General features: G+C 44.8%; 69 non-coding genes across 69 annotated transcripts; all 69 read right to left on the reverse strand.

Moving 5' to 3' along the window:
- Nucleotides 1-180: 180 nt before the first annotated feature.
- On the reverse strand, nucleotides 181-299 carry LOC135705980 (5S ribosomal RNA). Its single transcript, XR_010517958.1, has one exon. It is a non-coding gene; the product is annotated as a 5S ribosomal RNA (ribosomal RNA).
- Nucleotides 300-507: 208 nt separating this feature from the next.
- LOC135705981 (5S ribosomal RNA) lies at nucleotides 508-626 on the reverse strand. The gene has a single exon (XR_010517959.1). It is a non-coding gene; the product is annotated as a 5S ribosomal RNA (ribosomal RNA).
- Nucleotides 627-822: 196 nt separating this feature from the next.
- On the reverse strand, nucleotides 823-942 carry LOC135706153 (5S ribosomal RNA). The gene has a single exon (XR_010518121.1). It is a non-coding gene; the product is annotated as a 5S ribosomal RNA (ribosomal RNA).
- A 208-nt stretch (nucleotides 943-1,150) lies between these two features.
- LOC135705982 (5S ribosomal RNA) lies at nucleotides 1,151-1,269 on the reverse strand. Its single transcript, XR_010517960.1, has one exon. It is a non-coding gene; the product is annotated as a 5S ribosomal RNA (ribosomal RNA).
- Nucleotides 1,270-1,477: 208 nt separating this feature from the next.
- LOC135705983 (5S ribosomal RNA) lies at nucleotides 1,478-1,596 on the reverse strand. Its single transcript, XR_010517961.1, has one exon. It is a non-coding gene; the product is annotated as a 5S ribosomal RNA (ribosomal RNA).
- Nucleotides 1,597-1,792: 196 nt separating this feature from the next.
- Nucleotides 1,793-1,911, reverse strand: LOC135705984 (5S ribosomal RNA). Its single transcript, XR_010517962.1, has one exon. It is a non-coding gene; the product is annotated as a 5S ribosomal RNA (ribosomal RNA).
- Nucleotides 1,912-2,118: 207 nt separating this feature from the next.
- LOC135705986 (5S ribosomal RNA) lies at nucleotides 2,119-2,237 on the reverse strand. The gene has a single exon (XR_010517964.1). It is a non-coding gene; the product is annotated as a 5S ribosomal RNA (ribosomal RNA).
- Nucleotides 2,238-2,433: 196 nt separating this feature from the next.
- On the reverse strand, nucleotides 2,434-2,552 carry LOC135705987 (5S ribosomal RNA). Its single transcript, XR_010517965.1, has one exon. It is a non-coding gene; the product is annotated as a 5S ribosomal RNA (ribosomal RNA).
- Nucleotides 2,553-2,748: 196 nt separating this feature from the next.
- Nucleotides 2,749-2,867, reverse strand: LOC135705988 (5S ribosomal RNA). Its single transcript, XR_010517966.1, has one exon. It is a non-coding gene; the product is annotated as a 5S ribosomal RNA (ribosomal RNA).
- A 196-nt stretch (nucleotides 2,868-3,063) lies between these two features.
- On the reverse strand, nucleotides 3,064-3,182 carry LOC135705990 (5S ribosomal RNA). Its single transcript, XR_010517967.1, has one exon. It is a non-coding gene; the product is annotated as a 5S ribosomal RNA (ribosomal RNA).
- Nucleotides 3,183-3,378: 196 nt separating this feature from the next.
- On the reverse strand, nucleotides 3,379-3,497 carry LOC135705991 (5S ribosomal RNA). Its single transcript, XR_010517968.1, has one exon. It is a non-coding gene; the product is annotated as a 5S ribosomal RNA (ribosomal RNA).
- Nucleotides 3,498-3,704: 207 nt separating this feature from the next.
- Nucleotides 3,705-3,823, reverse strand: LOC135705992 (5S ribosomal RNA). Its single transcript, XR_010517969.1, has one exon. It is a non-coding gene; the product is annotated as a 5S ribosomal RNA (ribosomal RNA).
- Nucleotides 3,824-4,019: 196 nt separating this feature from the next.
- LOC135705993 (5S ribosomal RNA) lies at nucleotides 4,020-4,138 on the reverse strand. The gene has a single exon (XR_010517970.1). It is a non-coding gene; the product is annotated as a 5S ribosomal RNA (ribosomal RNA).
- A 196-nt stretch (nucleotides 4,139-4,334) lies between these two features.
- Nucleotides 4,335-4,453, reverse strand: LOC135705994 (5S ribosomal RNA). The gene has a single exon (XR_010517971.1). It is a non-coding gene; the product is annotated as a 5S ribosomal RNA (ribosomal RNA).
- A 207-nt stretch (nucleotides 4,454-4,660) lies between these two features.
- LOC135706141 (5S ribosomal RNA) lies at nucleotides 4,661-4,779 on the reverse strand. Its single transcript, XR_010518110.1, has one exon. It is a non-coding gene; the product is annotated as a 5S ribosomal RNA (ribosomal RNA).
- Nucleotides 4,780-4,987: 208 nt separating this feature from the next.
- LOC135705995 (5S ribosomal RNA) lies at nucleotides 4,988-5,106 on the reverse strand. Its single transcript, XR_010517972.1, has one exon. It is a non-coding gene; the product is annotated as a 5S ribosomal RNA (ribosomal RNA).
- A 207-nt stretch (nucleotides 5,107-5,313) lies between these two features.
- Nucleotides 5,314-5,432, reverse strand: LOC135705996 (5S ribosomal RNA). The gene has a single exon (XR_010517973.1). It is a non-coding gene; the product is annotated as a 5S ribosomal RNA (ribosomal RNA).
- Nucleotides 5,433-5,628: 196 nt separating this feature from the next.
- Nucleotides 5,629-5,746, reverse strand: LOC135706155 (5S ribosomal RNA). Its single transcript, XR_010518123.1, has one exon. It is a non-coding gene; the product is annotated as a 5S ribosomal RNA (ribosomal RNA).
- Nucleotides 5,747-5,953: 207 nt separating this feature from the next.
- Nucleotides 5,954-6,072, reverse strand: LOC135706142 (5S ribosomal RNA). Its single transcript, XR_010518111.1, has one exon. It is a non-coding gene; the product is annotated as a 5S ribosomal RNA (ribosomal RNA).
- Nucleotides 6,073-6,280: 208 nt separating this feature from the next.
- LOC135705998 (5S ribosomal RNA) lies at nucleotides 6,281-6,399 on the reverse strand. Its single transcript, XR_010517975.1, has one exon. It is a non-coding gene; the product is annotated as a 5S ribosomal RNA (ribosomal RNA).
- A 196-nt stretch (nucleotides 6,400-6,595) lies between these two features.
- LOC135705999 (5S ribosomal RNA) lies at nucleotides 6,596-6,714 on the reverse strand. Its single transcript, XR_010517976.1, has one exon. It is a non-coding gene; the product is annotated as a 5S ribosomal RNA (ribosomal RNA).
- Nucleotides 6,715-6,921: 207 nt separating this feature from the next.
- LOC135706000 (5S ribosomal RNA) lies at nucleotides 6,922-7,040 on the reverse strand. The gene has a single exon (XR_010517977.1). It is a non-coding gene; the product is annotated as a 5S ribosomal RNA (ribosomal RNA).
- A 196-nt stretch (nucleotides 7,041-7,236) lies between these two features.
- Nucleotides 7,237-7,355, reverse strand: LOC135706001 (5S ribosomal RNA). Its single transcript, XR_010517978.1, has one exon. It is a non-coding gene; the product is annotated as a 5S ribosomal RNA (ribosomal RNA).
- A 207-nt stretch (nucleotides 7,356-7,562) lies between these two features.
- LOC135706002 (5S ribosomal RNA) lies at nucleotides 7,563-7,681 on the reverse strand. The gene has a single exon (XR_010517979.1). It is a non-coding gene; the product is annotated as a 5S ribosomal RNA (ribosomal RNA).
- A 196-nt stretch (nucleotides 7,682-7,877) lies between these two features.
- Nucleotides 7,878-7,996, reverse strand: LOC135706003 (5S ribosomal RNA). Its single transcript, XR_010517980.1, has one exon. It is a non-coding gene; the product is annotated as a 5S ribosomal RNA (ribosomal RNA).
- A 207-nt stretch (nucleotides 7,997-8,203) lies between these two features.
- LOC135706004 (5S ribosomal RNA) lies at nucleotides 8,204-8,322 on the reverse strand. Its single transcript, XR_010517981.1, has one exon. It is a non-coding gene; the product is annotated as a 5S ribosomal RNA (ribosomal RNA).
- A 196-nt stretch (nucleotides 8,323-8,518) lies between these two features.
- On the reverse strand, nucleotides 8,519-8,637 carry LOC135706006 (5S ribosomal RNA). Its single transcript, XR_010517982.1, has one exon. It is a non-coding gene; the product is annotated as a 5S ribosomal RNA (ribosomal RNA).
- A 207-nt stretch (nucleotides 8,638-8,844) lies between these two features.
- LOC135706007 (5S ribosomal RNA) lies at nucleotides 8,845-8,963 on the reverse strand. The gene has a single exon (XR_010517983.1). It is a non-coding gene; the product is annotated as a 5S ribosomal RNA (ribosomal RNA).
- Nucleotides 8,964-9,171: 208 nt separating this feature from the next.
- On the reverse strand, nucleotides 9,172-9,290 carry LOC135706143 (5S ribosomal RNA). Its single transcript, XR_010518112.1, has one exon. It is a non-coding gene; the product is annotated as a 5S ribosomal RNA (ribosomal RNA).
- Nucleotides 9,291-9,497: 207 nt separating this feature from the next.
- Nucleotides 9,498-9,616, reverse strand: LOC135706008 (5S ribosomal RNA). Its single transcript, XR_010517984.1, has one exon. It is a non-coding gene; the product is annotated as a 5S ribosomal RNA (ribosomal RNA).
- A 208-nt stretch (nucleotides 9,617-9,824) lies between these two features.
- LOC135706010 (5S ribosomal RNA) lies at nucleotides 9,825-9,943 on the reverse strand. The gene has a single exon (XR_010517986.1). It is a non-coding gene; the product is annotated as a 5S ribosomal RNA (ribosomal RNA).
- Nucleotides 9,944-10,151: 208 nt separating this feature from the next.
- LOC135706144 (5S ribosomal RNA) lies at nucleotides 10,152-10,270 on the reverse strand. The gene has a single exon (XR_010518113.1). It is a non-coding gene; the product is annotated as a 5S ribosomal RNA (ribosomal RNA).
- A 207-nt stretch (nucleotides 10,271-10,477) lies between these two features.
- On the reverse strand, nucleotides 10,478-10,596 carry LOC135706145 (5S ribosomal RNA). The gene has a single exon (XR_010518114.1). It is a non-coding gene; the product is annotated as a 5S ribosomal RNA (ribosomal RNA).
- Nucleotides 10,597-10,803: 207 nt separating this feature from the next.
- LOC135706011 (5S ribosomal RNA) lies at nucleotides 10,804-10,922 on the reverse strand. The gene has a single exon (XR_010517987.1). It is a non-coding gene; the product is annotated as a 5S ribosomal RNA (ribosomal RNA).
- Nucleotides 10,923-11,118: 196 nt separating this feature from the next.
- Nucleotides 11,119-11,237, reverse strand: LOC135706012 (5S ribosomal RNA). Its single transcript, XR_010517988.1, has one exon. It is a non-coding gene; the product is annotated as a 5S ribosomal RNA (ribosomal RNA).
- Nucleotides 11,238-11,445: 208 nt separating this feature from the next.
- On the reverse strand, nucleotides 11,446-11,564 carry LOC135706013 (5S ribosomal RNA). The gene has a single exon (XR_010517989.1). It is a non-coding gene; the product is annotated as a 5S ribosomal RNA (ribosomal RNA).
- Nucleotides 11,565-11,760: 196 nt separating this feature from the next.
- LOC135706014 (5S ribosomal RNA) lies at nucleotides 11,761-11,879 on the reverse strand. Its single transcript, XR_010517990.1, has one exon. It is a non-coding gene; the product is annotated as a 5S ribosomal RNA (ribosomal RNA).
- A 207-nt stretch (nucleotides 11,880-12,086) lies between these two features.
- On the reverse strand, nucleotides 12,087-12,205 carry LOC135706016 (5S ribosomal RNA). Its single transcript, XR_010517992.1, has one exon. It is a non-coding gene; the product is annotated as a 5S ribosomal RNA (ribosomal RNA).
- Nucleotides 12,206-12,412: 207 nt separating this feature from the next.
- Nucleotides 12,413-12,531, reverse strand: LOC135706017 (5S ribosomal RNA). The gene has a single exon (XR_010517993.1). It is a non-coding gene; the product is annotated as a 5S ribosomal RNA (ribosomal RNA).
- A 207-nt stretch (nucleotides 12,532-12,738) lies between these two features.
- Nucleotides 12,739-12,857, reverse strand: LOC135706018 (5S ribosomal RNA). Its single transcript, XR_010517994.1, has one exon. It is a non-coding gene; the product is annotated as a 5S ribosomal RNA (ribosomal RNA).
- Nucleotides 12,858-13,064: 207 nt separating this feature from the next.
- LOC135706019 (5S ribosomal RNA) lies at nucleotides 13,065-13,183 on the reverse strand. Its single transcript, XR_010517995.1, has one exon. It is a non-coding gene; the product is annotated as a 5S ribosomal RNA (ribosomal RNA).
- A 207-nt stretch (nucleotides 13,184-13,390) lies between these two features.
- LOC135706020 (5S ribosomal RNA) lies at nucleotides 13,391-13,509 on the reverse strand. Its single transcript, XR_010517996.1, has one exon. It is a non-coding gene; the product is annotated as a 5S ribosomal RNA (ribosomal RNA).
- Nucleotides 13,510-13,716: 207 nt separating this feature from the next.
- Nucleotides 13,717-13,835, reverse strand: LOC135706023 (5S ribosomal RNA). Its single transcript, XR_010517998.1, has one exon. It is a non-coding gene; the product is annotated as a 5S ribosomal RNA (ribosomal RNA).
- Nucleotides 13,836-14,043: 208 nt separating this feature from the next.
- On the reverse strand, nucleotides 14,044-14,162 carry LOC135706024 (5S ribosomal RNA). Its single transcript, XR_010517999.1, has one exon. It is a non-coding gene; the product is annotated as a 5S ribosomal RNA (ribosomal RNA).
- A 207-nt stretch (nucleotides 14,163-14,369) lies between these two features.
- LOC135706025 (5S ribosomal RNA) lies at nucleotides 14,370-14,488 on the reverse strand. Its single transcript, XR_010518000.1, has one exon. It is a non-coding gene; the product is annotated as a 5S ribosomal RNA (ribosomal RNA).
- A 207-nt stretch (nucleotides 14,489-14,695) lies between these two features.
- LOC135706026 (5S ribosomal RNA) lies at nucleotides 14,696-14,814 on the reverse strand. Its single transcript, XR_010518001.1, has one exon. It is a non-coding gene; the product is annotated as a 5S ribosomal RNA (ribosomal RNA).
- Nucleotides 14,815-15,021: 207 nt separating this feature from the next.
- LOC135706027 (5S ribosomal RNA) lies at nucleotides 15,022-15,140 on the reverse strand. Its single transcript, XR_010518002.1, has one exon. It is a non-coding gene; the product is annotated as a 5S ribosomal RNA (ribosomal RNA).
- Nucleotides 15,141-15,348: 208 nt separating this feature from the next.
- On the reverse strand, nucleotides 15,349-15,467 carry LOC135706028 (5S ribosomal RNA). Its single transcript, XR_010518003.1, has one exon. It is a non-coding gene; the product is annotated as a 5S ribosomal RNA (ribosomal RNA).
- A 196-nt stretch (nucleotides 15,468-15,663) lies between these two features.
- LOC135706029 (5S ribosomal RNA) lies at nucleotides 15,664-15,782 on the reverse strand. Its single transcript, XR_010518004.1, has one exon. It is a non-coding gene; the product is annotated as a 5S ribosomal RNA (ribosomal RNA).
- Nucleotides 15,783-15,989: 207 nt separating this feature from the next.
- LOC135706030 (5S ribosomal RNA) lies at nucleotides 15,990-16,108 on the reverse strand. Its single transcript, XR_010518005.1, has one exon. It is a non-coding gene; the product is annotated as a 5S ribosomal RNA (ribosomal RNA).
- Nucleotides 16,109-16,315: 207 nt separating this feature from the next.
- Nucleotides 16,316-16,434, reverse strand: LOC135706031 (5S ribosomal RNA). The gene has a single exon (XR_010518006.1). It is a non-coding gene; the product is annotated as a 5S ribosomal RNA (ribosomal RNA).
- A 196-nt stretch (nucleotides 16,435-16,630) lies between these two features.
- On the reverse strand, nucleotides 16,631-16,749 carry LOC135706032 (5S ribosomal RNA). Its single transcript, XR_010518007.1, has one exon. It is a non-coding gene; the product is annotated as a 5S ribosomal RNA (ribosomal RNA).
- Nucleotides 16,750-16,956: 207 nt separating this feature from the next.
- LOC135706034 (5S ribosomal RNA) lies at nucleotides 16,957-17,075 on the reverse strand. The gene has a single exon (XR_010518009.1). It is a non-coding gene; the product is annotated as a 5S ribosomal RNA (ribosomal RNA).
- Nucleotides 17,076-17,271: 196 nt separating this feature from the next.
- LOC135706035 (5S ribosomal RNA) lies at nucleotides 17,272-17,390 on the reverse strand. The gene has a single exon (XR_010518010.1). It is a non-coding gene; the product is annotated as a 5S ribosomal RNA (ribosomal RNA).
- Nucleotides 17,391-17,586: 196 nt separating this feature from the next.
- LOC135706036 (5S ribosomal RNA) lies at nucleotides 17,587-17,705 on the reverse strand. The gene has a single exon (XR_010518011.1). It is a non-coding gene; the product is annotated as a 5S ribosomal RNA (ribosomal RNA).
- Nucleotides 17,706-17,913: 208 nt separating this feature from the next.
- On the reverse strand, nucleotides 17,914-18,032 carry LOC135706037 (5S ribosomal RNA). Its single transcript, XR_010518012.1, has one exon. It is a non-coding gene; the product is annotated as a 5S ribosomal RNA (ribosomal RNA).
- Nucleotides 18,033-18,228: 196 nt separating this feature from the next.
- On the reverse strand, nucleotides 18,229-18,347 carry LOC135706038 (5S ribosomal RNA). Its single transcript, XR_010518013.1, has one exon. It is a non-coding gene; the product is annotated as a 5S ribosomal RNA (ribosomal RNA).
- Nucleotides 18,348-18,554: 207 nt separating this feature from the next.
- LOC135706039 (5S ribosomal RNA) lies at nucleotides 18,555-18,673 on the reverse strand. The gene has a single exon (XR_010518014.1). It is a non-coding gene; the product is annotated as a 5S ribosomal RNA (ribosomal RNA).
- A 196-nt stretch (nucleotides 18,674-18,869) lies between these two features.
- Nucleotides 18,870-18,988, reverse strand: LOC135706040 (5S ribosomal RNA). The gene has a single exon (XR_010518015.1). It is a non-coding gene; the product is annotated as a 5S ribosomal RNA (ribosomal RNA).
- Nucleotides 18,989-19,195: 207 nt separating this feature from the next.
- LOC135706041 (5S ribosomal RNA) lies at nucleotides 19,196-19,314 on the reverse strand. The gene has a single exon (XR_010518016.1). It is a non-coding gene; the product is annotated as a 5S ribosomal RNA (ribosomal RNA).
- A 207-nt stretch (nucleotides 19,315-19,521) lies between these two features.
- LOC135706042 (5S ribosomal RNA) lies at nucleotides 19,522-19,640 on the reverse strand. The gene has a single exon (XR_010518017.1). It is a non-coding gene; the product is annotated as a 5S ribosomal RNA (ribosomal RNA).
- Nucleotides 19,641-19,836: 196 nt separating this feature from the next.
- Nucleotides 19,837-19,955, reverse strand: LOC135706043 (5S ribosomal RNA). Its single transcript, XR_010518018.1, has one exon. It is a non-coding gene; the product is annotated as a 5S ribosomal RNA (ribosomal RNA).
- A 196-nt stretch (nucleotides 19,956-20,151) lies between these two features.
- LOC135706045 (5S ribosomal RNA) lies at nucleotides 20,152-20,270 on the reverse strand. Its single transcript, XR_010518020.1, has one exon. It is a non-coding gene; the product is annotated as a 5S ribosomal RNA (ribosomal RNA).
- Nucleotides 20,271-20,477: 207 nt separating this feature from the next.
- Nucleotides 20,478-20,596, reverse strand: LOC135706046 (5S ribosomal RNA). Its single transcript, XR_010518021.1, has one exon. It is a non-coding gene; the product is annotated as a 5S ribosomal RNA (ribosomal RNA).
- Nucleotides 20,597-20,803: 207 nt separating this feature from the next.
- Nucleotides 20,804-20,922, reverse strand: LOC135706048 (5S ribosomal RNA). Its single transcript, XR_010518022.1, has one exon. It is a non-coding gene; the product is annotated as a 5S ribosomal RNA (ribosomal RNA).
- A 207-nt stretch (nucleotides 20,923-21,129) lies between these two features.
- Nucleotides 21,130-21,248, reverse strand: LOC135706049 (5S ribosomal RNA). Its single transcript, XR_010518023.1, has one exon. It is a non-coding gene; the product is annotated as a 5S ribosomal RNA (ribosomal RNA).
- A 196-nt stretch (nucleotides 21,249-21,444) lies between these two features.
- LOC135706050 (5S ribosomal RNA) lies at nucleotides 21,445-21,563 on the reverse strand. Its single transcript, XR_010518024.1, has one exon. It is a non-coding gene; the product is annotated as a 5S ribosomal RNA (ribosomal RNA).
- A 196-nt stretch (nucleotides 21,564-21,759) lies between these two features.
- LOC135706051 (5S ribosomal RNA) lies at nucleotides 21,760-21,878 on the reverse strand. Its single transcript, XR_010518025.1, has one exon. It is a non-coding gene; the product is annotated as a 5S ribosomal RNA (ribosomal RNA).
- A 208-nt stretch (nucleotides 21,879-22,086) lies between these two features.
- Nucleotides 22,087-22,205, reverse strand: LOC135706052 (5S ribosomal RNA). The gene has a single exon (XR_010518026.1). It is a non-coding gene; the product is annotated as a 5S ribosomal RNA (ribosomal RNA).
- Between the last annotated feature and the right edge of the window lie 44 nt (nucleotides 22,206-22,249).

Genomic DNA, 22,249 nt, shown 5'->3' on the forward strand with positions numbered 1-22,249 from the left:
TATGCTGCATTCCCATCTAGTGGGTGGTGCACGTGAAATTCGATTCTAATCGAATACAAAATGACAACTAATATGAAATCAAATTCACTCGTACAAACGGAAGGCATCTCTCTTTCCTAATGGCAAAATAGCAATAATCCTGAGTTCGAATCCACCTTCGGGACGACTAAAAAGCAAAAAGGCCAACGACACGCGACGTTCCCAAGCGGTCACCCATCTAAGTACTAATCGCGCCCAATGTTGCTTAACTTCGGTGATCGGACGAGAACCGGTGTTTTCAACATGGTATGATCGTTGACGAAGGCAGACAGCATAGGAGGGAGTTTTATGCTGCATTCCCATCAAGTGGGTGGTGCACGTGAAATTCGATTCTAATCGAATGGGGCTAATATCTGCTAAGAGAATGCAAAATGACAACTAATATGAAATCAAATTCACTATCTCTAATTGCAAAATAGCAATAATCCTGAGTTCGAATCCACCTTCGGGACGACTAAAAAGCAAAAAGGCCAACGACACGCGACGTTCCCAAGCGGTCACCCATCTAAGTACTAATCGCGCCCAATGTTGCTTAACTTCGGTGATCGGACGAGAACCGGTGTTTTCAACATGGTATGATCGTTGACGAAGGCGGACAGCATAGGAGGGAGATTTATGCTGCATTCCCATCAAGTGGGTGGTGCACGTGAAATTCGATTCTAATCGAATGGGGCTAATATCTTCTAAGAGAATGCAAAATGACATCAAATTCACTATCTCTAATGGCAAAATAGCAATAATCCTGAGTTCGAATCCACCTTCGGGACGACTAAAAAGCAAAAAGGCCAACGGACACGCGACGTTCCCAAGCGGTCACCCATCTAAGTACTAATCGCGCCCAATGTTGCTTAACTTCGGTGATCGGACGAGAACCGGTGTTTTCAACATGGTATGATCGTTGACGAAGGCAGATAGCATAGGAGGGAGTTTTATGCTGCATTCCCATCTAGTGGGTGGTGCACGTGAAATTCGATTCTAATCGAATGGGGCTAATATCTGCTAAGAGAATGCAAAATGACAACTAATATGAAATCAAATTCACTATCTCTAATGGCAAAATAGCAATAATCCTGAGTTCGAATCCACCTTCAGGACGACTAAAAAGCAAAAAGGCCAACGACACGCGACGTTCCCAAGCGGTCACCCATCTAAGTACTAATCGCGCCCAATGTTGCTTAACTTCGGTGATCGGACGAGAACCGGTGTTTTCAACATGGTATGATCGTTGACGAAGGCAGGCAGCATAGGAGGGAGTTTTATGCTGCATTCCCATCAAGTGGGTGGTGCACGTGAAATTCGATTCTAATCGAATGGGGCTAATATCTGCTAAGAGAATGCAAAATGACAACTAATATGAAATCAAATTCACTATCTCTAATGGCAAAATAGCAATAATCCTGAGTTCGAATCCACCTTCAGGACGACTAAAAAGCAAAAAGGCCAACGACACGCGACGTTCCCAAGCGGTCACCCATCTAAGTACTAATCGCGCCCAATGTTGCTTAACTTCGGTGATCGGACGAGAACCGGTGTTTTCAACATGGTATGATCGTTGACGAAGGCAGGCAGCATAGGAGGGAGTTTTATGCTGCATTCCCATCTAGTGGGTGGTGCACGTGAAATTCGATTCTAATCGAATGGGGCTAATATCTTCTAAGAGAATGCAAAATGACATCAAATTCACTATCTCTAATGGCAAAATAGCAATAATCCTGAGTTCGAATCCACCTTCGGGACGACTAAAAAGCAAAAAGGCCAACGACACGCGACGTTCCCAAGCGGTCACCCATCTAAGTACTAATCGCGCCCAATGTTGCTTAACTTCGGTGATCGGACGAGAACCGGTGTTTTCAACATGGTATGATCGTTGACGAAGGCAGACAGCATAGGAGGGAGTTTTATGCTGCATTCCCATCTAGTGGGTGGTGCACGTGAAATTCGATTCTAATCGAATGCAAAATGACAACTAATATTAAATCAAATTCACTCCTACAAACGGAAGGCATCTCTCTTTCCTAATGGCAAAATAGCAATAATCCTGAGTTCGAATCCACCTTCGGGACGACTAAAAAGCAAAAAGGCCAACGACACGCGACGTTCCCAAGCGGTCACCCATCTAAGTACTAATCGCGCCCAATGTTGCTTAACTTCGGTGATCGGACGAGAACCGGTGTTTTCAACATGGTATGATCGTTGACGAAGGCAGACAGCATAGGAGGGAGTTTTATGCTGCATTCCCCTCTAGTGGGTGGTGCACGTGAAATTCGATTCTAATCGAATGGGGCTAATATCTGCTAAGAGAATGCAAAATGACATCAAATTCACTATCTCTAATGGCAAAATAGCAATAATCCTGAGTTCGAATCCACCTTCGGGACGACTAAAAAGCAAAAAGGCCAACGACACGCGACGTTCCCAAGCGGTCACCCATCTAAGTACTAATCGCGCCCAATGTTGCTTAACTTCGGTGATCGGACGAGAACCGGTGTTTTCAACATGGTATGATCGTTGACGAAGGCAGACAGCATAGGAGGGAGTTTTATGCTGCATTCCCATCTAGTGGGTGGTGCACGTGAAATTCGATTCTAATCGAATGGGGCTAATATCTTCTACGAGAATGCAAAATGACATCAAATTCACTATCTCTAATGGCAAAATAGCAATAATCCTGAGTTCGAATCCACCTTCGGGACGACTAAAAAGCAAAAAGGCCAACGACACGCGACGTTCCCAAGCGGTCACCCATCTAAGTACTAATCGCGCCCAATGTTGCTTAACTTCGGTGATCGGACGAGAACCGGTGTTTTCAACATGGTATGATCGTTGACGAAGGCAGACAGCATAGGAGGGAGTTTTATGCTGCATTCCCCTCTAGTGGGTGGTGCACGTGAAATTCGATTCTAATCGAATGGGGCTAATATCTGCTAAGAGAATGCAAAATGACATCAAATTCACTATCTCTAATGGCAAAATAGCAATAATCCTGAGTTCGAATCCACCTTCGGGACGACTAAAAAGCAAAAAGGCCAACGACACGCGACGTTCCCAAGCGGTCACCCATCTAAGTACTAATCGCGCCCAATGTTGCTTAACTTCGGTGATCGGACGAGAACCGGTGTTTTCAACATGGTATGATCGTTGACGAAGGCAGACAGCATAGGAGGGAGTTTTATGCTGCATTCCCATCTAGTGGGTGGTGCACGTGAAATTCGATTCTAATCGAATGGGGCTAATATCTTCTAAGAGAATGCAAAATGACATCAAATTCACTATCTCTAATGGCAAAATAGCAATAATCCTGAGTTCGAATCCACCTTCGGGACGACTAAAAAGCAAAAAGGCCAACGACACGCGACGTTCCCAAGCGGTCACCCATCTAAGTACTAATCGCGCCCAATGTTGCTTAACTTCGGTGATCGGACGAGAACCGGTGTTTTCAACATGGTATGATCGTTGACGAAGGCAGACAGCATAGGAGGGAGTTTTATGCTGCATTCCCATCTAGTGGGTGGTGCACGTGAAATTCGATTCTAATCGAATGCAAAATGACAACTAATATGAAATCAAATTCACTCGTACAAACGGAAGGCATCTCTCTTTCCTAATGGCAAAATAGCAATAATCCTGAGTTCGAATCCACCTTCGGGACGACTAAAAAGCAAAAAGGCCAACGACACGCGACGTTCCCAAGCGGTCACCCATCTAAGTACTAATCGCGCCCAATGTTGCTTAACTTCGGTGATCGGACGAGAACCGGTGTTTTCAACATGGTATGATCGTTGACGAAGGCAGACAGCATAGGAGGGAGTTTTATGCTGCATTCCCATCTAGTGGGTGGTGCACGTGAAATTCGATTCTAATCGAATGGGGCTAATATCTTCTAAGAGAATGCAAAATGACATCAAATTCACTATCTCTAATGGCAAAATAGCAATAATCCTGAGTTCGAATCCACCTTCGGGACGACTAAAAAGCAAAAAGGCCAACGACACGCGACGTTCCCAAGCGGTCACCCATCTAAGTACTAATCGCGCCCAATGTTGCTTAACTTCGGTGATCGGACGAGAACCGGTGTTTTCAACATGGTATGATCGTTGACGAAGGCGGACAGCATAGGAGGGAGTTTTATGCTGCATTCCCATCTAGTGGGTGGTGCACGTGAAATTCGATTCTAATCGAATGGGGCTAATATCTTCTAAGAGAATGCAAAATGACATCAAATTCACTATCTCTAATGGCAAAATAGCAATAATCCTGAGTTCGAATCCACCTTCGGGACGACTAAAAAGCAAAAAGGCCAACGACACGCGACGTTCCCAAGCGGTCACCCATCTAAGTACTAATCGCGCCCAATGTTGCTTAACTTCGGTGATCGGACGAGAACCGGTGTTTTCAACATGGTATGATCGTTGACAAAGGCAGACAGCATAGGAGGGAGTTTTATGCTGCATTCCCATCTAGTGGGTGGTGCACGTGAAATTCGATTCTAATCGAATGCAAAATGACAACTAATATGAAATCAAATTCACTCCTACAAACGGAAGGCATCTCTCTTTCCTAATGGCAAAATAGCAATAATCCTGAGTTCGAATCCACCTTCGGGACGACTAAAAAGCAAAAAGGCCAACGACACGCGACGTTCCCAAGCGGTCACCCATCTAAGTACTAATCGCGCCCAATGTTGCTTAACTTCGGTGATCGGACGAGAACCGGTGTTTTCAACATGGTATGATCGTTGAAGAAGGCAGACAGCATAGGAGGGAGTTTTATGCTGCATTCCCATCAAGTGGGTGGTGCACGTGAAATTCGATTCTAATCGAATGGGGCTAATATCTGCTAAGAGAATGCAAAATGACAACTAATATGAAATCAAATTCACTATCTCTAATGGCAAAATAGCAATAATCCTGAGTTCGAATCCACCTTCGGGACGACTAAAAAGCAAAAAGGCCAACGACACGCGACGTTCCCAAGCGGTCACCCATCTAAGTACTAATCGCGCCCAATGTTGCTTAACTTCGGTGATCGGACGAGAACCGGTGTTTTCAACATGGTATGATCGTTGACAAAGGCAGACAGCATAGGAGGGAGTTTTATGCTGCATTCCCATCTAGTGGGTGGTGCACGTGAAATTCGATTCTAATCGAATGCAAAATGACAACTAATATGAAATCAAATTCACTCGTACAAACGGAAGGCATCTCTCTTTCCTAATGGCAAAATAGCAATAATCCTGAGTTCGAATCCACCTTCGGGACGACTAAAAAGCAAAAAGGCCAACGACACGCGACGTTCCCAAGCGGTCACCCATCTAAGTACTAATCGCGCCCAATGTTGCTTAACTTCGGTGATCGGACGAGAACCGGTGTTTTCAACATGGTATGATCGTTGACGAAGGCGGACAGCATAGGAGGGAGTTTTATGCTGCATTCCCATCTAGTGGGTGGTGCACGTGAAATTCGATTCTAATCGAATGGGGCTAATATCTTCTAAGAGAATGCAAAATGACATCAAATTCACTATCTCTAATGGCAAAATAGCAATAATCCTGAGTTCGAATCCACCTTCGGGACGACTAAAAAGCAAAAAGGCCAACGACCGCGACGTTCCCAAGCGGTCACCCATCTAAGTACTAATCGCGCCCAATGTTGCTTAACTTCGGTGATCGGACGAGAACCGGTGTTTTCAACATGGTATGATCGTTGACGAAGGCAGATAGCATAGGAGGGAGTTTTATGCTGCATTCCCATCTAGTGGGTGGTGCACGTGAAATTCGATTCTAATCGAATGCAAAATGACAACTAATATTAAATCAAATTCACTCCTACAAACGGAAGGCATCTCTCTTTCCTAATGGCAAAATAGCAATAATCCTGAGTTCGAATCCACCTTCGGGACGACTAAAAAGCAAAAAGGCCAACGACACGCGACGTTCCCAAGCGGTCACCCATCTAAGTACTAATCGCGCCCAATGTTGCTTAACTTCGGTGATCGGACGAGAACCGGTGTTTTCAACATGGTATGATCGTTGAAGAAGGCAGACAGCATAGGAGGGAGTTTTATGCTGCATTCCCATCAAGTGGGTGGTGCACGTGAAATTCGATTCTAATCGAATGGGGCTAATATCTGCTAAGAGAATGCAAAATGACAACTAATATGAAATCAAATTCACTATCTCTAATGGCAAAATAGCAATAATCCTGAGTTCGAATCCACCTTCGGGACGACTAAAAAGCAAAAAGGCCAACGACACGCGACGTTCCCAAGCGGTCACCCATCTAAGTACTAATCGCGCCCAATGTTGCTTAACTTCGGTGATCGGACGAGAACCGGTGTTTTCAACATGGTATGATCGTTGACGAAGGCGGACAGCATAGGAGGGAGTTTTATGCTGCATTCCCATCTAGTGGGTGGTGCACGTGAAATTCGATTCTAATCGAATGGGGCTAATATCTTCTAAGAGAATGCAAAATGACATCAAATTCACTATCTCTAATGGCAAAATAGCAATAATCCTGAGTTCGAATCCACCTTCGGGACGACTAAAAAGCAAAAAGGCCAACGACACGCGACGTTCCCAAGCGGTCACCCATCTAAGTACTAATCGCGCCCAATGTTGCTTAACTTCGGTGATCGGACGAGAACCGGTGTTTTCAACATGGTATGATCGTTGACGAAGGCAGACAGCATAGGAGGGAGTTTTATGCTGCATTCCCATCTAGTGGGTGGTGCACGTGAAATTCGATTCTAATCGAATGCAAAATGACAACTAATATTAAATCAAATTCACTCCTACAAACGGAAGGCATCTCTCTTTCCTAATGGCAAAATAGCAATAATCCTGAGTTCGAATCCACCTTCGGGACGACTAAAAAGCAAAAAGGCCAACGACACGCGACGTTCCCAAGCGGTCACCCATCTAAGTACTAATCGCGCCCAATGTTGCTTAACTTCGGTGATCGGACGAGAACCGGTGTTTTCAACATGGTATGATCGTTGACGAAGGCAGACAGCATAGGAGGGAGTTTTATGCTGCATTCCCATCTAGTGGGTGGTGCACGTGAAATTCGATTCTAATCGAATGGGGCTAATATCTTCTAAGAGAATGCAAAATGACATCAAATTCACTATCTCTAATGGCAAAATAGCAATAATCCTGAGTTCGAATCCACCTTCGGGACGACTAAAAAGCAAAAAGGCCAACGACACGCGACGTTCCCAAGCGGTCACCCATCTAAGTACTAATCGCGCCCAATGTTGCTTAACTTCGGTGATCGGACGAGAACCGGTGTTTTCAACATGGTATGATCGTTGACGAAGGCAGACAGCATAGGAGGGAGTTTTATGCTGCATTCCCATCTAGTGGGTGGTGCACGTGAAATTCGATTCTAATCGAATGCAAAATGACAACTAATATTAAATCAAATTCACTCCTACAAACGGAAGGCATCTCTCTTTCCTAATGGCAAAATAGCAATAATCCTGAGTTCGAATCCACCTTCGGGACGACTAAAAAGCAAAAAGGCCAACGACACGCGACGTTCCCAAGCGGTCACCCATCTAAGTACTAATCGCGCCCAATGTTGCTTAACTTCGGTGATCGGACGAGAACCGGTGTTTTCAACATGGTATGATCGTTGACGAAGGCAGACAGCATAGGAGGGAGTTTTATGCTGCATTCCCATCTAGTGGGTGGTGCACGTGAAATTCGATTCTAATCGAATGGGGCTAATATCTTCTAAGAGAATGCAAAATGACATCAAATTCACTATCTCTAATGGCAAAATAGCAATAATCCTGAGTTCGAATCCACCTTCGGGACGACTAAAAAGCAAAAAGGCCAACGACACGCGACGTTCCCAAGCGGTCACCCATCTAAGTACTAATCGCGCCCAATGTTGCTTAACTTCGGTGATCGGACGAGAACCGGTGTTTTCAACATGGTATGATCGTTGACGAAGGCAGACAGCATAGGAGGGAGTTTTATGCTGCATTCCCATCTAGTGGGTGGTGCACGTGAAATTCGATTCTAATCGAATGCAAAATGACAACTAATATTAAATCAAATTCACTCCTACAAACGGAAGGCATCTCTCTTTCCTAATGGCAAAATAGCAATAATCCTGAGTTCGAATCCACCTTCGGGACGACTAAAAAGCAAAAAGGCCAACGACACGCGACGTTCCCAAGCGGTCACCCATCTAAGTACTAATCGCGCCCAATGTTGCTTAACTTCGGTGATCGGACGAGAACCGGTGTTTTCAACATGGTATGATCGTTGACGAAGGCAGACAGCATAGGAGGGAGTTTTATGCTGCATTCCCATCTAGTGGGTGGTGCACGTGAAATTCGATTCTAATCGAATGGGGCTAATATCTTCTAAGAGAATGCAAAATGACATCAAATTCACTATCTCTAATGGCAAAATAGCAATAATCCTGAGTTCGAATCCACCTTCGGGACGACTAAAAAGCAAAAAGGCCAACGACACGCGACGTTCCCAAGCGGTCACCCATCTAAGTACTAATCGCGCCCAATGTTGCTTAACTTCGGTGATCGGACGAGAACCGGTGTTTTCAACATGGTATGATCGTTGACGAAGGCAGATAGCATAGGAGGGAGTTTTATGCTGCATTCCCATCTAGTGGGTGGTGCACGTGAAATTCGATTCTAATCGAATGCAAAATGACAACTAATATGAAATCAAATTCACTCCTACAAACGGAAGGCATCTCTCTTTCCTAATGGCAAAATAGCAATAATCCTGAGTTCGAATCCACCTTCGGGACGACTAAAAAGCAAAAAGGCCAACGACACGCGACGTTCCCAAGCGGTCACCCATCTAAGTACTAATCGCGCCCAATGTTGCTTAACTTCGGTGATCGGACGAGAACCGGTGTTTTCAACATGGTATGATCGTTGACGAAGGCGGACAGCATAGGAGAGACTTTTATGCTGCATTCCCATCTAGTGGGTGGTGCACGTGAAATTCGATTCTAATCGAATGGGGCTAATATCTGCTAAGAGAATGCAAAATGACAACTAATATGAAATCAAATTCACTATCTCTAATGGCAAAATAGCAATAATCCTGAGTTCGAATCCACCTTCGGGACGACTAAAAAGCAAAAAGGCCAACGACACGCGACGTTCCCAAGCGGTCACCCATCTAAGTACTAATCGCGCCCAATGTTGCTTAACTTCGGTGATCGGACGAGAACCGGTGTTTTCAACATGGTATGATCGTTGAAGAAGGCAGACAGCATAGGAGGGAGTTTTATGCTGCATTCCCATCTAGTGGGTGGTGCACGTGAAATTCGATTCTAATCGAATACAAAATGACAACTAATATGAAATCAAATTCACTCCTACAAACGGAAGGCATCTCTCTTTCCTAATGGCAAAATAGCAATAATCCTGAGTTCGAATCCACCTTCGGGACGACTAAAAAGCAAAAAGGCCAACGACACGCGACGTTCCCAAGCGGTCACCCATCTAAGTACTAATCGCGCCCAATGTTGCTTAACTTCGGTGATCGGACGAGAACCGGTGTTTTCAACATGGTATGATCGTTGACGAAGGCAGGCAGCATAGGAGGGAGTTTTATGCTGCATTCCCATCAAGTGGGTGGTGCACGTGAAATTCGATTCTAATCGAATGGGGCTAATATCTGCTAAGAGAATGCAAAATGACAACTAATATGAAATCAAATTCACTATCTCTAATGGCAAAATAGCAATAATCCTGAGTTCGAATCCACCTTCGGGACGACTAAAAAGCAAAAAGGCCAACGACACGCGACGTTCCCAAGCGGTCACCCATCTAAGTACTAATCGCGCCCAATGTTGCTTAACTTCGGTGATCGGACGAGAACCGGTGTTTTCAACATGGTATGATCGTTGACGAAGGCAGATAGCATAGGAGGGAGTTTTATGCTGCATTCCCATCTAGTGGGTGGTGCACGTGAAATTCGATTCTAATCGAATGGGGCTAATATCTGCTAAGAGAATGCAAAATGACAACTAATATGAAATCAAATTCACTATCTCTAATGGCAAAATAGCAATAATCCTGAGTTCGAATCCACCTTCGGGACGACTAAAAAGCAAAAAGGCCAACGACACGCGACGTTCCCAAGCGGTCACCCATCTAAGTACTAATCGCGCCCAATGTTGCTTAACTTCGGTGATCGGACGAGAACCGGTGTTTTCAACATGGTATGATCGTTGAAGAAGGCAGACAGCATAGGAGGGAGTTTTATGCTGCATTCCCATCTAGTGGGTGGTGCACGTGAAATTCGATTCTAATCGAATGCAAAATGACAACTAATATTAAATCAAATTCACTCCTACAAACGGAAGGCATCTCTCTTTCCTAATGGCAAAATAGCAATAATCCTGAGTTCGAATCCACCTTCGGGACGACTAAAAAGCAAAAAGGCCAACGACACGCGACGTTCCCAAGCGGTCACCCATCTAAGTACTAATCGCGCCCAATGTTGCTTAACTTCGGTGATCGGACGAGAACCGGTGTTTTCAACATGGTATGATCGTTGAAGAAGGCAGACAGCATAGGAGGGAGTTTTATGCTGCATTCCCATCTAGTGGGTGGTGCACGTGAAATTCGATTCTAATCGAATACAAAATGACAACTAATATGAAATCAAATTCACTCGTACAAACGGAAGGCATCTCTCTTTCCTAATGGCAAAATAGCAATAATCCTGAGTTCGAATCCACCTTCGGGACGACTAAAAAGCAAAAAGGCCAACGACACGCGACGTTCCCAAGCGGTCACCCATCTAAGTACTAATCGCGCCCAATGTTGCTTAACTTCGGTGATCGGACGAGAACCGGTGTTTTCAACATGGTATGATCGTTGACGAAGGCGGACAGCATAGGAGGGAGATTTATGCTGCATTCCCATCAAGTGGGTGGTGCACGTGAAATTCGATTCTAATCGAATGGGGCTAATATCTTCTAAGAGAATGCAAAATGACATCAAATTCACTATCTCTAATGGCAAAATAGCAATAATCCTGAGTTCGAATCCACCTTCGGGACGACTAAAAAGCAAAAAGGCCAACGACACGCGACGTTCCCAAGCGGTCACCCATCTAAGTACTAATCGCGCCCAATGTTGCTTAACTTCGGTGATCGGACGAGAACCGGTGTTTTCAACATGGTATGATCGTTGACGAAGGCAGACAGCATAGGAGGGAGTTTTATGCTGCATTCCCATCAAGTGGGTGGTGCACGTGAAATTCGATTCTAATCGAATGGGGCTAATATCTGCTAAGAGAATGCAAAATGACAACTAATATGAAATCAAATTCACTATCTCTAATGGCAAAATAGCAATAATCCTGAGTTCGAATCCACCTTCAGGACGACTAAAAAGCAAAAAGGCCAACGACACGCGACGTTCCCAAGCGGTCACCCATCTAAGTACTAATCGCGCCCAATGTTGCTTAACTTCGGTGATCGGACGAGAACCGGTGTTTTCAACATGGTATGATCGTTGACGAAGGCAGACAGCATAGGAGGGAGTTTTATGCTGCATTCCCATCAAGTGGGTGGTGCACGTGAAATTCGATTCTAATCGAATGGGGCTAATATCTGCTAAGAGAATGCAAAATGACATCAAATTCACTATCTCTAATGGCAAAATAGCAATAATCCTGAGTTCGAATCCACCTTCGGGACGACTAAAAAGCAAAAAGGCCAACGACACGCGACGTTCCCAAGCGGTCACCCATCTAAGTACTAATCGCGCCCAATGTTGCTTAACTTCGGTGATCGGACGAGAACCGGTGTTTTCAACATGGTATGATCGTTGACGAAGGCAGATAGCATAGGAGGGAGTTTTATGCTGCATTCCCATCTAGTGGGTGGTGCACGTGAAATTCGATTCTAATCGAATGCAAAATGACAACTAATATTAAATCAAATTCACTCCTACAAACGGAAGGCATCTCTCTTTCCTAATGGCAAAATAGCAATAATCCTGAGTTCGAATCCACCTTCGGGACGACTAAAAAGCAAAAAGGCCAACGACACGCGACGTTCCCAAGCGGTCACCCATCTAAGTACTAATCGCGCCCAATGTTGCTTAACTTCGGTGATCGGACGAGAACCGGTGTTTTCAACATGGTATGATCGTTGACGAAGGCGGACAGCATAGGAGGGAGTTTTATGCTGCATTCCCATCTAGTGGGTGGTGCACGTGAAATTCGATTCTAATCGAATGCAAAATGACAACTAATATTAAATCAAATTCACTCCTACAAACGGAAGGCATCTCTCTTTCCTAATGGCAAAATAGCAATAATCCTGAGTTCGAATCCACCTTCGGGACGACTAAAAAGCAAAAAGGCCAACGACACGCGACGTTCCCAAGCGGTCACCCATCTAAGTACTAATCGCGCCCAATGTTGCTTAACTTCGGTGATCGGACGAGAACCGGTGTTTTCAACATGGTATGATCGTTGACGAAGGCGGACAGCATAGGAGGGAGTTTTATGCTGCATTCCCATCTAGTGGGTGGTGCACGTGAAATTCGATTCTAATCGAATGCAAAATGACAACTAATATTAAATCAAATTCACTCCTACAAACGGAAGGCATCTCTCTTTCCTAATGGCAAAATAGCAATAATCCTGAGTTCGAATCCACCTTCGGGACGACTAAAAAGCAAAAAGGCCAACGACACGCGACGTTCCCAAGCGGTCACCCATCTAAGTACTAATCGCGCCCAATGTTGCTTAACTTCGGTGATCGGACGAGAACCGGTGTTTTCAACATGGTATGATCGTTGACGAAGGCGGACAGCATAGGAGGGAGTTTTATGCTGCATTCCCATCTAGTGGGTGGTGCACGTGAAATTCGATTCTAATCGAATGCAAAATGACAACTAATATTAAATCAAATTCACTCCTACAAACGGAAGGCATCTCTCTTTCCTAATGGCAAAATAGCAATAATCCTGAGTTCGAATCCACCTTCGGGACGACTAAAAAGCAAAAAGGCCAACGACACGCGACGTTCCCAAGCGGTCACCCATCTAAGTACTAATCGCGCCCAATGTTGCTTAACTTCGGTGATCGGACGAGAACCGGTGTTTTCAACATGGTATGATCGTTGACGAAGGCGGACAGCATAGGAGGGAGTTTTATGCTGCATTCCCATCTAGTGGGTGGTGCACGTGAAATTCGATTCTAATCGAATGCAAAATGACAACTAATATTAAATCAAATTCACTCCTACAAACGGAAGGCATCTCTCTTTCCTAATGGCAAAATAGCAATAATCCTGAGTTCGAATCCACCTTCGGGACGACTAAAAAGCAAAAAGGCCAACGACACGCGACGTTCCCAAGCGGTCACCCATCTAAGTACTAATCGCGCCCAATGTTGCTTAACTTCGGTGATCGGACGAGAACCGGTGTTTTCAACATGGTATGATCGTTGACGAAGGCGGACAGCATAGGAGGGAGTTTTATGCTGCATTCCCATCTAGTGGGTGGTGCACGTGAAATTCGATTCTAATCGAATGCAAAATGACAACTAATATTAAATCAAATTCACTCCTACAAACGGAAGGCATCTCTCTTTCCTAATGGCAAAATAGCAATAATCCTGAGTTCGAATCCACCTTCGGGACGACTAAAAAGCAAAAAGGCCAACGACACGCGACGTTCCCAAGCGGTCACCCATCTAAGTACTAATCGCGCCCAATGTTGCTTAACTTCGGTGATCGGACGAGAACCGGTGTTTTCAACATGGTATGATCGTTGACGAAGGCGGACAGCATAGGAGGGAGTTTTATGCTGCATTCCCATCTAGTGGGTGGTGCACGTGAAATTCGATTCTAATCGAATGGGGCTAATATCTGCTAAGAGAATGCAAAATGACAACTAATATGAAATCAAATTCACTATCTCTAATGGCAAAATAGCAATAATCCTGAGTTCGAATCCACCTTCAGGACGACTAAAAAGCAAAAAGGCCAACGACACGCGACGTTCCCAAGCGGTCACCCATCTAAGTACTAATCGCGCCCAATGTTGCTTAACTTCGGTGATCGGACGAGAACCGGTGTTTTCAACATGGTATGATCGTTGACGAAGGCAGACAGCATAGGAGGGAGTTTTATGCTGCATTCCCATCTAGTGGGTGGTGCACGTGAAATTCGATTCTAATCGAATGCAAAATGACAACTAATATTAAATCAAATTCACTCCTACAAACGGAAGGCATCTCTCTTTCCTAATGGCAAAATAGCAATAATCCTGAGTTCGAATCCACCTTCGGGACGACTAAAAAGCAAAAAGGCCAACGACACGCGACGTTCCCAAGCGGTCACCCATCTAAGTACTAATCGCGCCCAATGTTGCTTAACTTCGGTGATCGGACGAGAACCGGTGTTTTCAACATGGTATGATCGTTGACGAAGGCGGACAGCATAGGAGGGAGTTTTATGCTGCATTCCCATCTAGTGGGTGGTGCACGTGAAATTCGATTCTAATCGAATGCAAAATGACAACTAATATTAAATCAAATTCACTCCTACAAACGGAAGGCATCTCTCTTTCCTAATGGCAAAATAGCAATAATCCTGAGTTCGAATCCACCTTCGGGACGACTAAAAAGCAAAAAGGCCAACGACACGCGACGTTCCCAAGCGGTCACCCATCTAAGTACTAATCGCGCCCAATGTTGCTTAACTTCGGTGATCGGACGAGAACCGGTGTTTTCAACATGGTATGATCGTTGACGAAGGCAGACAGCATAGGAGGGAGTTTTATGCTGCATTCCCATCTAGTGGGTGGTGCACGTGAAATTCGATTCTAATCGAATACAAAATGACAACTAATATGAAATCAAATTCACTCGTACAAACGGAAGGCATCTCTCTTTCCTAATGGCAAAATAGCAATAATCCTGAGTTCGAATCCACCTTCGGGACGACTAAAAAGCAAAAAGGCCAACGACACGCGACGTTCCCAAGCGGTCACCCATCTAAGTACTAATCGCGCCCAATGTTGCTTAACTTCGGTGATCGGACGAGAACCGGTGTTTTCAACATGGTATGATCGTTGACGAAGGCAGGCAGCATAGGAGGGAGTTTTATGCTGCATTCCCATCAAGTGGGTGGTGCACGTGAAATTCGATTCTAATCGAATGGGGCTAATATCTGCTAAGAGAATGCAAAATGACAACTAATATGAAATCAAATTCACTATCTCTAATGGCAAAATAGCAATAATCCTGAGTTCGAATCCACCTTCAGGACGACTAAAAAGCAAAAAGGCCAACGACACGCGACGTTCCCAAGCGGTCACCCATCTAAGTACTAATCGCGCCCAATGTTGCTTAACTTCGGTGATCGGACGAGAACCGGTGTTTTCAACATGGTATGATCGTTGACGAAGGCAGACAGCATAGGAGGGAGTTTTATGCTGCATTCCCATCAAGTGGGTGGTGCACGTGAAATTCGATTCTAATCGAATGGGGCTAATATCTGCTAAGAGAATGCAAAATGACATCAAATTCACTATCTCTAATGGCAAAATAGCAATAATCCTGAGTTCGAATCCACCTTCGGGACGACTAAAAAGCAAAAAGGCCAACGACACGCGACGTTCCCAAGCGGTCACCCATCTAAGTACTAATCGCGCCCAATGTTGCTTAACTTCGGTGATCGGACGAGAACCGGTGTTTTCAACATGGTATGATCGTTGACGAAGGCAGATAGCATAGGAGGGAGTTTTATGCTGCATTCCCATCTAGTGGGTGGTGCACGTGAAATTCGATTCTAATCGAATGCAAAATGACAACTAATATTAAATCAAATTCACTCCTACAAACGGAAGGCATCTCTCTTTCCTAATGGCAAAATAGCAATAATCCTGAGTTCGAATCCACCTTCGGGACGACTAAAAAGCAAAAAGGCCAACGACACGCGACGTTCCCAAGCGGTCACCCATCTAAGTACTAATCGCGCCCAATGTTGCTTAACTTCGGTGATCGGACGAGAACCGGTGTTTTCAACATGGTATGATCGTTGACGAAGGCAGATAGCATAGGAGGGAGTTTTATGCTGCATTCCCATCTAGTGGGTGGTGCACGTGAAATTCGATTCTAATCGAATGCAAAATGACAACTAATATTAAATCAAATTCACTCCTACAAACGGAAGGCATCTCTCTTTCCTAATGGCAAAATAGCAATAATCCTGAGTTCGAATCCACCTTCGGGACGACTAAAAAGCAAAAAGGCCAACGACACGCGACGTTCCCAAGCGGTCACCCATCTAAGTACTAATCGCGCCCAATGTTGCTTAACTTCGGTGATCGGACGAGAACCGGTGTTTTCAACATGGTATGATCGTTGACGAAGGCAGACAGCATAGGAGGGAGTTTTATGCTGCATTCCCATCTAGTGGGTGGTGCACGTGAAATTCGATTCTAATCGAATGGGGCTAATATCTTCTAAGAGAATGCAAAATGACATCAAATTCACTATCTCTAATGGCAAAATAGCAATAATCCTGAGTTCGAATCCACCTTCGGGACGACTAAAAAGCAAAAAGGCCAACGACACGCGACGTTCCCAAGCGGTCACCCATCTAAGTACTAATCGCGCCCAATGTTGCTTAACTTCGGTGATCGGACGAGAACCGGTGTTTTCAACATGGTATGATCGTTGACGAAGGCAGATAGCATAGGAGGGAGTTTTATGCTGCATTCCCATCTAGTGGGTGGTGCACGTGAAATTCGATTCTAATCGAATGCAAAATGACAACTAATATTAAATCAAATTCACTCCTACAAACGGAAGGCATCTCTCTTTCCTAATGGCAAAATAGCAATAATCCTGAGTTCGAATCCACCTTCGGGACGACTAAAAAGCAAAAAGGCCAACGACACGCGACGTTCCCAAGCGGTCACCCATCTAAGTACTAATCGCGCCCAATGTTGCTTAACTTCGGTGATCGGACGAGAACCGGTGTTTTCAACATGGTATGATCGTTGACGAAGGCAGACAGCATAGGAGGGAGTTTTATGCTGCATTCCCATCTAGTGGGTGGTGCACGTGAAATTCGATTCTAATCGAATGGGGCTAATATCTTCTAAGAGAATGCAAAATGACATCAAATTCACTATCTCTAATGGCAAAATAGCAATAATCCTGAGTTCGAATCCACCTTCGGGACGACTAAAAAGCAAAAAGGCCAACGACACGCGACGTTCCCAAGCGGTCACCCATCTAAGTACTAATCGCGCCCAATGTTGCTTAACTTCGGTGATCGGACGAGAACCGGTGTTTTCAACATGGTATGATCGTTGACGAAGGCGGACAGCATAGGAGGGAGATTTATGCTGCATTCCCATCAAGTGGGTGGTGCACGTGAAATTCGATTCTAATCGAATGGGGCTAATATCTTCTAAGAGAATGCAAAATGACATCAAATTCACTATCTCTAATGGCAAAATAGCAATAATCCTGAGTTCGAATCCACCTTCGGGACGACTAAAAAGCAAAAAGGCCAACGACACGCGACGTTCCCAAGCGGTCACCCATCTAAGTACTAATCGCGCCCAATGTTGCTTAACTTCGGTGATCGGACGAGAACCGGTGTTTTCAACATGGTATGATCGTTGACGAAGGCAGGCAGCATAGGAGGGAGTTTTATGCTGCATTCCCATCAAGTGGGTGGTGCACGTGAAATTCGATTCTAATCGAATGGGGCTAATATCTGCTAAGAGAATGCAAAATGACAACTAATATGAAATCAAATTCACTATCTCTAATGGCAAAATAGCAATAATCCTGAGTTCGAATCCACCTTCAGGACGACTAAAAAGCAAAAAGGCCAACGACACGCGACGTTCCCAAGCGGTCACCCATCTAAGTACTAATCGCGCCCAATGTTGCTTAACTTCGGTGATCGGACGAGAACCGGTGTTTTCAACATGGTATGATCGTTGACGAAGGCAGACAGCATAGGAGGGAGTTTTATGCTGCATTCCCATCAAGTGGGTGGTGCACGTGAAATTCGATTCTAATCGAATGGGGCTAATATCTGCTAAGAGAATGCAAAATGACATCAAATTCACTATCTCTAATGGCAAAATAGCAATAATCCTGAGTTCGAATCCACCTTCGGGACGACTAAAAAGCAAAAAGGCCAACGACACGCGACGTTCCCAAGCGGTCACCCATCTAAGTACTAATCGCGCCCAATGTTGCTTAACTTCGGTGATCGGACGAGAACCGGTGTTTTCAACATGGTATGATCGTTGACGAAGGCAGGCAGCATAGGAGGGAGTTTTATGCTGCATTCCCATCTAGTGGGTGGTGCACGTGAAATTCGATTCTAATCGAATGCAAAATGACAACTAATATTAAATCAAATTCACTCCTACAAACGGAAGGCATCTCTCTTTCCTAATGGCAAAATAGCAATAATCCTGAGTTCGAATCCACCTTCGGGACGACTAAAAAGCAAAAAGGCCAACGACACGCGACGTTCCCAAGCGGTCACCCATCTAAGTACTAATCGCGCCCAATGTTGCTTAACTTCGGTGATCGGACGAGAACCGGTGTTTTCAACATGGTATGATCGTTGACGAAGGCAGATAGCATAGGAGGGAGTTTTATGCTGCATTCCCATCTAGTGGGTGGTGCACGTGAAATTCGATTCTAATCGAATGGGGCTAATATCTTCTAAGAGAATGCAAAATGACATCAAATTCACTATCTCTAATGGCAAAATAGCAATAATCCTGAGTTCGAATCCACCTTCGGGACGACTAAAAAGCAAAAAGGCCAACGACACGCGACGTTCCCAAGCGGTCACCCATCTAAGTACTAATCGCGCCCAATGTTGCTTAACTTCGGTGATCGGACGAGAACCGGTGTTTTCAACATGGTATGATCGTTGACGAAGGCAGATAGCATAGGAGGGAGTTTTATGCTGCATTCCCATCTAGTGGGTGGTGCACGTGAAATTCGATTCTAATCGAATGCAAAATGACAACTAATATTAAATCAAATTCACTCCTACAAACGGAAGGCATCTCTCTTTCCTAATGGCAAAATAGCAATAATCCTGAGTTCGAATCCACCTTCGGGACGACTAAAAAGCAAAAAGGCCAACGACACGCGACGTTCCCAAGCGGTCACCCATCTAAGTACTAATCGCGCCCAATGTTGCTTAACTTCGGTGATCGGACGAGAACCGGTGTTTTCAACATGGTATGATCGTTGACGAAGGCGGACAGCATAGGAGGGAGTTTTATGCTGCATTCCCATCTAGTGGGTGGTGCACGTGAAATTCGATTCTAATCGAATGCAAAATGACAACTAATATTAAATCAAATTCACTCCTACAAACGGAAGGCATCTCTCTTTCCTAATGGCAAAATAGCAATAATCCTGAGTTCGAATCCACCTTCGGGACGACTAAAAAGCAAAAAGGCCAACGACACGCGACGTTCCCAAGCGGTCACCCATCTAAGTACTAATCGCGCCCAATGTTGCTTAACTTCGGTGATCGGACGAGAACCGGTGTTTTCAACATGGTATGATCGTTGACGAAGGCAGACAGCATAGGAGGGAGTTTTATGCTGCATTCCCATCTAGTGGGTGGTGCACGTGAAATTCGATTCTAATCGAATGGGGCTAATATCTTCTAAGAGAATGCAAAATGACATCAAATTCACTATCTCTAATGGCAAAATAGCAATAATCCTGAGTTCGAATCCACCTTCGGGACGACTAAAAAGCAAAAAGGCCAACGACACGCGACGTTCCCAAGCGGTCACCCATCTAAGTACTAATCGCGCCCAATGTTGCTTAACTTCGGTGATCGGACGAGAACCGGTGTTTTCAACATGGTATGATCGTTGACGAAGGCAGACAGCATAGGAGGGAGTTTTATGCTGCATTCCCATCAAGTGGGTGGTGCACGTGAAATTCGATTCTAATCGAATGGGGCTAATATCTGCTAAGAGAATGCAAAATGACATCAAATTCACTATCTCTAATGGCAAAATAGCAATAATCCTGAGTTCGAATCCACCTTCGGGACGACTAAAAAGCAAAAAGGCCAACGACACGCGACGTTCCCAAGCGGTCACCCATCTAAGTACTAATCGCGCCCAATGTTGCTTAACTTCGGTGATCGGACGAGAACCGGTGTTTTCAACATGGTATGATCGTTGACGAAGGCAGATAGCATAGGAGGGAGTTTTATGCTGCATTCCCATCTAGTGGGTGGTGCACGTGAAATTCGATTCTAATCGAATGCAAAATGACAACTAATATTAAATCAAATTCACTCCTACAAACGGAAGGCATCTCTCTTTCCTAATGGCAAAATAGCAATAATCCTGAGTTCGAATCCACCTTCGGGACGACTAAAAAGCAAAAAGGCCAACGACACGCGACGTTCCCAAGCGGTCACCCATCTAAGTACTAATCGCGCCCAATGTTGCTTAACTTCGGTGATCGGACGAGAACCGGTGTTTTCAACATGGTATGATCGTTGACGAAGGCAGATAGCATAGGAGGGAGTTTTATGCTGCATTCCCATCTAGTGGGTGGTGCACGTGAAATTCGATTCTAATCGAATGCAAAATGACAACTAATATTAAATCAAATTCACTCCTACAAACGGAAGGCATCTCTCTTTCCTAATGGCAAAATAGCAATAATCCTGAGTTCGAATCCACCTTCGGGACGACTAAAAAGCAAAAAGGCCAACGACACGCGACGTTCCCAAGCGGTCACCCATCTAAGTACTAATCGCGCCCAATGTTGCTTAACTTCGGTGATCGGACGAGAACCGGTGTTTTCAACATGGTATGATCGTTGACGAAGGCAGATAGCATAGGAGGGAGTTTTATGCTGCATTCCCATCTAGTGGGTGGTGCACGTGAAATTCGATTCTAATCGAATGCAAAATGACAACTAATATTAAATCAAATTCACTCCTACAAACGGAAGGCATCTCTCTTTCCTAATGGCAAAATAGCAATAATCCTGAGTTCGAATCCACCTTCGGGACGACTAAAAAGCAAAAAGGCCAACGACACGCGACGTTCCCAAGCGGTCACCCATCTAAGTACTAATCGCGCCCAATGTTGCTTAACTTCGGTGATCGGACGAGAACCGGTGTTTTCAACATGGTATGATCGTTGACGAAGGCAGACAGCATAGGAGGGAGTTTTATGCTGCATTCCCATCTAGTGGGTGGTGCACGTGAAATTCGATTCTAATCGAATGGGGCTAATATCTGCTAAGAGAATGCAAAATGACATCAAATTCACTATCTCTAATGGCAAAATAGCAATAATCCTGAGTTCGAATCCACCTTCAGGACGACTAAAAAGCAAAAAGGCCAACGACACGCGACGTTCCCAAGCGGTCACCCATCTAAGTACTAATCGCGCCCAATGTTGCTTAACTTCGGTGATCGGACGAGAACCGGTGTTTTCAACATGGTATGATCGTTGACGAAGGCAGACAGCATAGGAGGGAGTTTTATGCTGCATTCCCATCTAGTGGGTGGTGCACGTGAAATTCGATTCTAATCGAATGGGGCTAATATCTTCTAAGAGAATGCAAAATGACATCAAATTCACTATCTCTAATGGCAAAATAGCAATAATCCTGAGTTCGAATCCACCTTCGGGACGACTAAAAAGCAAAAAGGCCAACGACACGCGACGTTCCCAAGCGGTCACCCATCTAAGTACTAATCGCGCCCAATGTTGCTTAACTTCGGTGATCGGACGAGAACCGGTGTTTTCAACATGGTATGATCGTTGACGAAGGCAGGCAGCATAGGAGGGAGTTTTATGCTGCATTCCCATCAAGTGGGTGGTGCACGTGAAATTCGATTCTAATCGAATGGGGCTAATATCTGCTAAGAGAATGCAAAATGACAACTAATATGAAATCAAATTCACTATCTCTAATGGCAAAATAGCAATAATCCTGAGTTCGAATCCACCTTCAGGACGACTAAAAAGCAAAAAGGCCAACGACACGCGACGTTCCCAAGCGGTCACCCATCTAAGTACTAATCGCGCCCAATGTTGCTTAACTTCGGTGATCGGACGAGAACCGGTGTTTTCAACATGGTATGATCGTTGACGAAGGCAGATAGCATAGGAGGGAGTTTTATGCTGCATTCCCATC

The sequence above is a fragment of the Ochlerotatus camptorhynchus genome, unplaced genomic scaffold, assembly GCF_037179485.1.
Source record: "Ochlerotatus camptorhynchus isolate MF236.1 unplaced genomic scaffold, CSIRO-AGI_Acam_v1.1 ptg000274l, whole genome shotgun sequence".
NCBI lineage: Eukaryota > Metazoa > Arthropoda > Insecta > Diptera > Culicidae > Ochlerotatus > Ochlerotatus camptorhynchus.